Genomic DNA, 10,619 nt, shown 5'->3' with positions numbered 1-10,619 from the left:
TTTTTCAGCCCATTAACCCATTTGATCAAGATCTTTGTAATCTTAGAAAATCTTTTTCATTGTCCACTAATTGTTTTGTGTTTACCAGCCCCACTCAGTACCAACATGTGCTGGACAACACAAATTTTGCTGTGAATTCTTCCTTAAGTGTGGAGACCAAATTGAACATAGCATTCCCAATGTGGCTCTCCGAATCATGGTATAATTGTAGAAAAACTTATTATATCCTCATCCTCCAAATCCCTGGCACTAAAGACCAACATGTGCTTTGCCTTCCTAATTGCTTCCTGTGCATGCACATTAACATTTTGTAATCACTGTATACATATTCAAAGTCTGTCTGAAAATCAATAGTTAAACTTATGTGTCTGCTTTCCTATTGACATGACCTAAGTGAATAGTCTCACACTTCGCTACATTATACTTCTATCTGCAACCTTCTATATTCCTTCACCTGTCTATATTCCTTTGCAGCTGATTCGATTCATGGCTTGCATTCTCACCTAGCTTCTTTTTCTGTATCATCAGCACAATAAATTACCTTAATCTCAGCTGAGTTGGAAAGAAATCTACTTTGAGTTTTCAATGCTTCTATTTTTGATTTTATTTCCACAAGCATATGCTAGAGAAACATTTGCCTAAAGCCCACTAAGATCTGTCTCCAAAACCTGGTCGGCATGACAATTTGTAGTCTTAATTCCGATATTTCATTACAATGCTTTTACAGTTTATATGTCATTGAATATCTTAGCACTTAGATCATACATCATTGTCAACATAACGGCGCTATACATGTTTTGCAGATGGTCCCCTTTCAAGTTCTCATGAACCTATAAAGTGTCATTAACACTCCAGGTCGAGTATCTCTTTGATGATCGTTACAATTTGCAATTTACATTCTTAAAGTCAAAGAGTTTCAATCACACGGTCATAGAGTTTTTAGAGCAGAGACAGAGGCCATTCAGCTCCTTGTGTCCACACCAGTCATCAAACATCCATTTATTCAAATCCTATTTTCCAGCACTCAGCCCATAGCCTTGTGTGCCATGTCAAGTTAAGTGCTCAGCTAAACAGCTCTTAAATGTCTTATGGATTACCGCCTCTACAACCGTTCTAAACAGTGTGTTCCAGACACTCACAACCTTCAGGCTGAAAAAATATTTTCTCTAATCCCTTCTAAATTTTATGATCCTTACCTTATGATTGTGTATTAACCCCTCCACTAAGGGGAGTGGTTTCTCCCTAACTATCCTGCCTATGCCCCTCAGACGTTTGTGAACTTCTACCAGGTCCACCTCAACCTTCTCTGCTCGAAGGAAACCAACTCCAGCCTACCTAATCTCTCTTCATTGCTGAATTGCTCCAGTGTCCCACTGAATGTCTTCTGCATCCTCTTCACTACAATCAGATCCTTCCTATAGTGTGGTGACCAGAACTGCATACAGAAATCTAGTTGCCACATAACAAATGTTATATTCAGGTCCATCATAATCTCCTTCCTCTTGCAGTCAAAGCCTTGATTAATAAAGGCAAGTATTCCATATGCCTTTGTAGGGAGTGCTGCCTGGTTCACTGTTTACCAGCTCCCTGGTTCTGACACTGGGCTTACGTATGGAATGTGGTGTGGTGGAAAAACACTGAAATCAGATGTTTCCGAGGCCAAGAAAACTCTTGATTTTATTAAACAAACAAGCAGAATTAATATATTTACAGAAAAAAAAACAGGAGAGTGAATATCAAATTAGAACCCGTCTGTATCCGACTGAGACCTTGTCTCCCAGTTAACTTAACCCCCAGTTTATTAATACAGTGGGTATAATAGATACAGTGGGTGACTGTTACTTATACTAATAGGGAAGAGGAGAGAGAGAGCGAATTACGTGCTGACCCCAAGTCCTAATCCACTTCCCTTCCTTAGAGGTGCCCTAAACCATTAACCCAAAGCCCCCTTCCCTTGTCTAAGACAAGCCCAGCTGGGTTAGGGGTCCCGATGACCTTAGACTCACCCCTGGTGTGAAAAACATGATTTCGACTGGCTCTGTCCGTAGTCGCTTGCCGTAGCTGGGACTCCGCGAAGGGCTGCAGGCAATAACGGTCAGTTGGGCGGTGTCTGTCGATGAGGTTTGATGTGTGGGACTGGCCTGGTGAGTATCCTGGTTTTTCTCCTCCTCCTGATGGTTTTGCTAGCGGGTTGTTGTTGCGGCTGGTGGAGAATGTTGCTGGTGTTGCCCAGGTTGGTGTTTCATGTCTCGGGATGCCGTCGGTCACCTCTGGACGTCGAGTGGAGGTTTACGGTTAGTTTCTGGTGTTCAGCAGTTAGTCTCCCGGCGCCCCGCTCGCAGTGCAGGATTCATGCTCTCTTTCTGTCAATTCCCTTGCCTTTTCTTGCTTCTCTCTCCTTTTCCTTCGCTTTTCGCTGCACCTTCTACTTCACTCTGTCCCCGTTGTGCTGGGCATGAGTCTCCAGTTATACCCCACTGCAGGCTCCCCTTATCTCCCGCCAAATCTGTGAGCTATTGTTCCTCCTCTCGGGGGTGAAAGGGTTTCCTGAGCAATGGAGTGGGTGAGAATCGTTTTCGATTGAAATTAGTGGTCTTGATGGGTTTGGACTGTCCGGCATTTCCTTTGGACGGGTATCTGTTCAGTTTGCATCGTGGTGTGAAGTTTCTAAGGTGAGACAGGTTTGCATGTAACACAATGGCACGTAATGTTCAGTAACTTTGTGCCTGAGCACTGATTTGGAATTGAATGGGTTTATACCTGTGTAGGCTCCAAAGGATCTGAAATTGTTGAGGTTGTTTATTTCCTGTCGACTGGCTTGCATTGTTTTTAGTTGGGGCACGAATGGGGGTTCCTTTTGGTTTCATTTAGCTAACCGCGGTCCCAGACATCTGCCCCTGGACTTTTATATTTCCCAGTCAGCCTCTTCCTGGCTCAGTTGCAGCCCATGGTTTCTGGAGTCCCAGTGACTTTAATCCAATATAATATAATTCCCACAGCTTCTGCCTTCAGAGGGTTCTTAAGTCCAGGGTATGTCCAACAACTGATGGGGATTTTTGCCCCACCTTACAGCTTCTTTACTGCTTTGTTCACCTGTTCTGTTGCCTTCAAGCATCAATGGATATGCAGTCCAAACTCTTAACCTCAGAACTTTCAAGGACCCTACTATTCAGTGTGCAGTCCCTTACCTTGTTAGTCCTCCCAAAATGCATCGCCTCACACTTTTCAGGATTAATTCCATGAGCAATGACCCTGCATAATTTGCTATGTATCCCATCATGCTTACAATTTTAGCTACATTTCCCATTAGACTTAGAAAAGATGATCATTGTTATATTTGCCTTATCTATTTGAAGTTTACTAGCCTGTATTAAAATATTTCATAGATCATAGAATCCCTACAGTATGGAAACAGGCCCTTCGGCCCAACAAGTCCACACCGACCCTCAGAGCACCCACCCAAACCCAACCCCCTATAACCCACCTAATGTACAAATCCCTAAACACTACAGGCAATTTAGCATGACCAATCCACCTAGCCTGTACATCTTTGGACTGTGGAAGGAAACCCATGCAGACACGTGGAGAATGTGCAAACTCCACCCAGATAGTCGCCCGAGGGTGGAATTGAACGTGGGTCCCTGGCGCTGTGAGGCAGCAGTGCTAGCCACTGTTCCTTTGACTTGGACAGTAGTACAGATTGTAAATAGCTGAGAGCCCAGCCCTGATTCTTAGAACATTCAGTTAGTCACAGCTTGTCAACCTGAACAGACCACATTTATTGCTATTTGCTTCCTACCCATTAATCGATTTTCTATCCATGTGAATTAGAACAAAGAACAAAGAAAATTACAGCACAGGAACAGGCCCTTTGGGTCTCCAAGCCTGCACCAATCCAGATCCTCTATCTAAACCTGTCACCTATTTTCCAAGGATATGTATCCCTCTGTTCCCTGCCCATTCATGTATCTGTCTAGATACATCTTAAGTGATGCTATCGTGTCTGCCTCTACCACCTCCGCTGGCAACATGTTCCAGGCACCCACCACCCTCTGCCTAAAGAACTTTCCACACATATCTCCCTTAAACTTTTCCCCTCTCGCCTTGAAATCGTGACCCCCTAGTAATTGAGTCCCCCACTCTGGGGGGAAAAAAACTTCTTGCTATCCACCCTGTCTATACCTCTCATGATTTTGTAGACCTCAATCAGGTCCTCCCTCAACCTACGTCTTTCTAATGTAAATAATCCTAATCTACTCAACCTTTCTTCATACCTAGCGCCCTCCATTCCAGAAAACATCCTGGTGAACCTCCTCTGCACCCTCTCCAAAGCATCCACATCCTTTTGGTAATGTGGCGACCAGAATTGTACGCAGTTTTACAAATGTGGTCGAACCAAAGTCCTATACAACTGCAACATGACCTGCCAACTCTTGTACTCAATACCCCGTCCGATGAATGAAAGCATGCTGTATGCCGCCTTGACCACTCTATCGACCTGCGTAGCGACCTTCAGGGTACAATTGACCTGAACACCCAGATCTCTCTGTGCATCAGTTTTCCCTAGGGCTTTTCCATTTACCGTATAGTTCGCTCTTGAATTGGATCTTCCAAAATGCTCACCTCGCATTTGCCTGGATTGAACTCCATCTCCCATTTCTCCGCCCAACTCTCCAGTCTATCTATATTCTGCTGCATTCTCCGACAGTCCCCTTCACTATCTGCTACTCCACCAATCTTAGTGTCATCTGCAAACTTGCTAATCAGACCACCTGTACCTTCCTCCAGATCATTTATGTACATCGCAAACAACAGTGGTCCCAACACGGATCCCTGTGGAACACCACTGGTCACAGTTCTCCATTTTGAGAAATTCCCTTCCACTACAACTCTGTCTCCTGTTGCCCAGCCAGTTCTCTATCCATCTAGCTAGTACACCCTGGACCCCATGCGACTTCACTTTCTCCATCAGCCTACCATGGGGAACCTTATCAAACGCCTTACTGAAGTCCATGTATATGACATCTACAGCCCTTCCCTCATCTATCAACTTTGTCACTTCCTCAAAGAATTCTATCAAGTTGGTAAGACATGACCTTCCCTGCACAAAACCATGCTGCCTATCACTAATAAGCCCATTTTCTTCCAAATGTAAATAGATCCTATCCCTCAGTATCTTCTCCAGCAGCTTCCCCACCACTGACGTCAGGCTCACCGGTCTATAATTACCTGGATTATCCATGCTACCCTTCTTAAACAAGGGGACAACACTAGCAATTCTCCAGACCTCCGGGACCTCACCCGTGCTCAAGGATGCTGCAAAGGTATCTGTTAAGGCCCCAGCTATTTCCTCTCTCGCTTCCCTCATTAACCTGGGATAGATCCCACCCGGACCTGGGGACTTGTCCACCCTAATGCCTTTTAGAATACCCAACACTTCCCTCCCTCCTTATGCTGACTTGACCTAGAGTAATCAAACATCTATCCCTAACCTCAACATCGATCATGTCCGTCTCCTCAGTGAATACTGACGCAAAGTACTCATTAAGAATCTCACTAATTTTCTCTGACTCCTCGCATAACTTCCCTCCTTTGTCCTTGAGTGGGCCAACCCTTTCTCAGTTACCCTCTTGCTCCTTATGTATGAATAAAAGGCTTTGGGATTTTCCTTAACCCTGTTTGCTAAAGATATTTCATGACCCCTTTTAGCCCTCTTAATTCCTTGTTTCAGATTGATCCTACTTTCCTGATATTCTTCCAAAGTTTCATCTGTTTTCAGTCGCCTAGACCTTATGTATCCTTCCTTTTTCCTCTTCGCTAGTCTCACAGTTTCACCTGTCATCCATGGTTCCCTAATCTTGCCCTTTCATTCCCTCATTTTCACAGGGACATGTCTGTCCTGCACTCTAATCAACCTCTCTTTAAAAGCCTCCCACATATCAAATGTGGACTTACCCTCAAACAGCTGTTCCCAATCCACATTCCCCGGTTCTTGCCGAATTTTGCTATAGTTGGCCTTCCCCCAATTCAACACTTTTCCTTTAGGACCACTCTTGTCTTTTGTCCATCAGTATTCTAAAACTTATGGAATTGTGATCACTATTCCCAAAGTAATCCCCTACTGAAACTTCAACCACCTGGCTGGGCTCATTCCCCAACACCAGGTCCAGTATGGCCCCTTCCCGAGTTGGACTATTTACATACTGCTCTAGAAAACCCTCCTGGATGCTCCTTACAAATTCTGCTCCATCTAAACCCCTAACACTAAGTGAATCCCAGTCAATGTTGGGAAAATTAAAATCTCCTATCACCACCACCCTGTTGCTTCTACATCTTTCCATAATCTGTCTACATATTTGTACCTCTACCTCATGCTTGCTGTTGAGAGGCCTGTAGTACAGCCCCAACATTGTTATCACACCCTTCCTATTTCTGAGCTCTGCCCATATTGCCTCACTGCTCGAGTCCTCTATCGTGCCCTCCTTCAGCACAGCTGTGATATCCTCTTTGACCAGTAATGCAACTCCTCCACCCCTTTTACCTCCCTCTCTATCCCGCCTGAAGCATCTATAACCTGGTATATTTGGTTGCCAATCTTGCCCTTCCCTCAACCAAGTCTCAGTAATAGCAATAACATCGTACTCCCAGGTACTAATCCAAGCCCTAAATTCATCTGCCTTACCTACTACACTTCTCGCATTAAAACAAATGCACCTCAGACCACCTGTCCCTTTGCGTTCATCATTTGTTCTCTGCCTCCTCTTCCCCTTAGTCACACTGACTTCATTATCTAGTTCCTTACAGGCTTTAGTTACTAAATATTGATCTTTGCAAACTCCAAGAGTCTTTATCTCATTTAACAACCTTTTGTATGGTCTCTTATTGAATGCCTTTTGGAAATACAAATAAAATATAATTATAGTTTCACCTTTATTTCTGCACTAATTACATCCTCAAAAATTGCTGCTAATTTTGTGAAACAGGATTTGTCTTTTGAAACACATATAGAATGTCCTACCAGAAACTCAGCAGGCCTGGCAGCATCTGTGGAGAGGGAAATCAAGTTAACGGTTCAAGTCCAGTGGCTGTTCTTCAAAACCATGTTGACTTGGTCGAATCGTGATATGCTTTTCTGAATGTATTGTAGAGATGTTTAATAGTGTATTCTAGAACATTCCTAATGACTTATGGAGATAGTAGGAACTGCAGATGCTGGAGAATCTGAGATAACAAGGTGTAGAGCTGATGAACACAGCAGGCCGAGCAGGAAAGCTGACATTTCGGGCCTAGACCCTTCTTCAGAAAATGTCTGAAGAAGGGTCTAGGCCCGAAACGTTAGCTTTCCTGCTCCTCTGATACTGCTTGGCCTGCTGTGTTCATCCAGCTCTACACCTTGTTATCCCTAATGACTTATGTCCAGCTAAGTCACCTGGAATTCCTTGTTTTCTTTCCCCCTCGTTACCTGAGTAGTCATGTTACATTTTCAAGACTTTAAATACACGGAAACTGTTCTAGAATGTAGGAAGTATCTGCAATGGGCTCTCAACACAGACACTGATCCAAAGTGCATCCTGTATGAACACAAAATGAGACATCATGCTGGCACAGTTATATTCGGGACTACACAGAGAATCCATCAAATGAATGTGGCACAAACCCAATAAGGTTTATGCAAACATGATAGTTTATGTACTGCACACTGTCACCCATGATACCACAGTACCCTCAATAGGTTTTCTCTTTCTTTCCTTCCCACCTACTAAAGCTTAGCGTTATTCCAGGTTCCACAGCTGGGGGGTGGGGGAAGCCTACTCCACAGTACAGCCCAGTGGGGGTCAGAAGCCTTGGGGTGTTTATGCCAACATGCTGAGGGATTCTTTCCAAAAGCAAGAGGACTCCTTGCCTTGAACATCCAAAGGTTGAAGGGTGACAGGCAGTGCTAAGGTGGGCACTCCTGATGTGCACTGAGAAGAGTGTTCCAAGAGGCCTGCATATGATCCTTCCTCCACCTGGGTACCTTCTGGCACTGCCCTGTCTCCTCCTGATGAAGGGCACTTGGAATGCATGCCAGGGCCCCTATATCCCTGTCGCTATGCCTTCGGCCCTGAGGACTAATGGGTGGGATGATGGAATGCAGGTATGTGCAGCTCTCCAGCAGATGCTGAGGGTGCTGGATCTTGTACTCCATGGGAGTCAGCAACCTGTCTATGAAAACAGTCTGACAATTTCATGCTTGAGATAGTTGAGTTGCTGTAGCATTTCTAGGCTGTAAAGGCCATTACTCATTGCCTAGTACTTACCTGTCTGTGAGAGATAATAGGAACTGCTGATGCTGAAGTCTGAGATAACCAGGTGTGGAGCTGGACAAACACAGCAGGCCAGGCAGCATCAGAAGAGCAGGAAAGCTGATGTTTCGGGTCTGGACCCTTCTTCAGAAACTTACCTGTCTGTTACTCCTGTTCCTACCTGTACATGTGGAAAGTCCCTAACTGCCAGGAGCTAAGCAGGTGTCATTTGCCCAGAGGTCCTTTAAATGTCAGTGGCCTGGCCAATTCTCACTCAACTAACTGCAGTGTTGTCACTACCAGGTGCTTACCAGCATGTGCTTCCAAACTTTGTAGGGCTAACATCTCCATCAAGGTGGGGAGGCAGAAGGCAATCTTGCCAATGCTTCCTCTGAAGCCGTGGTACTCTCGTATGCAGAGCTCGAAGGGCTGGCTTCTGGTGAGCAACTCATTTCTCCATTAAGTTTGTTGACATTCTGCTGGTACCTGCAAGGCACAAGGGATATAGAAGATGTGGTGTCCAATAGTTAGAATTGTTGTGCAATGACGGGCACTGACAGCAGGTTTACTGTGGAAGTTGTAGTAGAATGAAGAGTGGTTCTCACTCAGTCCAGGAGACATGGAAGTTTTGGCATCTTTGAGGGAGTAATCTTAGTCTTGCAAGTGAGGTATAGGATTCTTTACTTCTAGGGGCTGTGGGTCTAAAGTCGGGCATCCCTCCACCTGTCTGGAATCTTTCTGCCCTATTTTGAGCTGTCTTCTCCTGGAATGAGAGAAAGATAGGGTTTGAGTGAAATGAACCTGGATGGCATGGATGTTACTGCTAGTCAAAATGCTAGCCAGGGCAGTGAAGTGTGGTTGCTGGGAATGTTGGTCTTTTGGTTGATAATTGGTGAGGGTATGTTCCTCTGGGAACAGCGCATGATAAGGTGAGATTAAACTCGAACAAGAGAAATGCAATAGGAGCTGGGTGGGTAGTTGATGAGGTGAGTAAGATACAAAGAAAAATCTCATCAGACCTTGCTGTGAGGAACCCTCCAAAATCTCAGCACACTGATAGAAAGCCAAGAAGGTATAAGATTTAGTTCTTGCAATCTGTTTTTATATTTATGGCTGGTTTATTCTCAAATCCTATCTATTTCCACATTACTCAATGTGTGGAGGCATTTTTCTGGTTTCTAACACCTTCCAAATCCTCAGACTTAGTCCTATTCTTTTGAAGATTATAAGCCTTTTCTTTAAATTTATTACAGCCCATAACCTTTGTTAAGATTGTTTTTCAATGACACATATGTGCGGAACATGTCGAATTGTTTCTTATGTGTCCTATTGTTTATTTACTGTCATACCTTTTGGTCTATTTACCAGTCAACATTTGCCAGCTCTCCTCATATCTATGTAGTTGGATTTTTATAAAAATCTTACTTGTAATTGGGATATAATATTTTCAAATGCAATGAGATATTTAATGCCATTATGTAATAATAATGGCAATCAAGGACTATTGATAATCAACTTTCTTCATCTAATTTTAATGCGTGACACATTCATGCACTAAAATGATTTTTAACAATGACAAATACTAAAGTGGCTTCCATGATCAGCTGGCCATAGATTAAGGTATGATTTATGAAACTATGGTGAGGTATATGAAACCTATATGCATTGAAATTGCCATTTTATCTAGACAGTAGAACCGGACAACAAAATCATTGGGGGAAAGTGCAGAAATTGCTGGAGAAACTCAACACGTCTGTGGTAGCATCTTTGGAGAGAAAGCAGTGGCAACATTTTGAGTCCATTGACCCCTGTTCAGTTTCTCCAGCAATTTCATTTTTTGCTTCAGACTTCCAGCATTTGTAGTTCTTTGTTTTATTATATGAAAAGATGCATCTTGATTGAGTCACACTTGCATGATAAGTTCATGTTGAGAGTTGAAAGGTTGTCGATACAGTATTTGGCTCAGAAAAAAAAATGAGCAGATGTACAAATGGACGTGTGCCAGCAGCTACTTAGGGTAACAAAGTGGAGAGCTATAAATAAAAATTAAGAAGAAGCTGGAAGATTTTATCTGAAAATGAAAAATGCTGGAGATCATAACAGGTCAGGCAGCATTCATGGAGAGAAAGGAAGCCAACGTTTCAAGTCTAGGTGGCTCTTCATCAGAGCTTTGGTTTGAAATGTTGGCTTACTTTCTCGCCATGGATGCTGCCTGACCCGCTGTGATCTCTAGCATTTTTTGATTTCAGGACAGATTCCAGCATCCACAGTAATTTGATCCTAGAAGTCTCTCGCTCTCTCGCTCTCTCGCTCTCTCGCTCTCTCGCTCTCTCG

General features: G+C 43.8%; 1 long non-coding RNA gene across 1 annotated transcript in view; it reads left to right on the top strand.

Moving 5' to 3' along the window:
* Positions 1–2,107: 2,107 nt before the first annotated feature.
* Positions 2,108–10,619, top strand: part of LOC125484549 — an 87,018-nt gene continuing 78,506 nt past the window's right edge. Inside the window, exon 1 of the long non-coding RNA XR_007263371.1 lies at positions 2,108–2,144. This is a non-coding gene — a long non-coding RNA (uncharacterized LOC125484549). The remainder of the gene's footprint in view (positions 2,145–10,619) is intronic.

The sequence above is a fragment of the Rhincodon typus genome, chromosome 12 (genome assembly GCF_021869965.1).
Source record: "Rhincodon typus isolate 14 chromosome 12, sRhiTyp1.1, whole genome shotgun sequence".
NCBI lineage: Eukaryota > Metazoa > Chordata > Chondrichthyes > Orectolobiformes > Rhincodontidae > Rhincodon > Rhincodon typus.
Note: the sequence above shows the minus strand (reverse complement) of the source record. Positions and strands in the feature narration are given on the sequence as shown.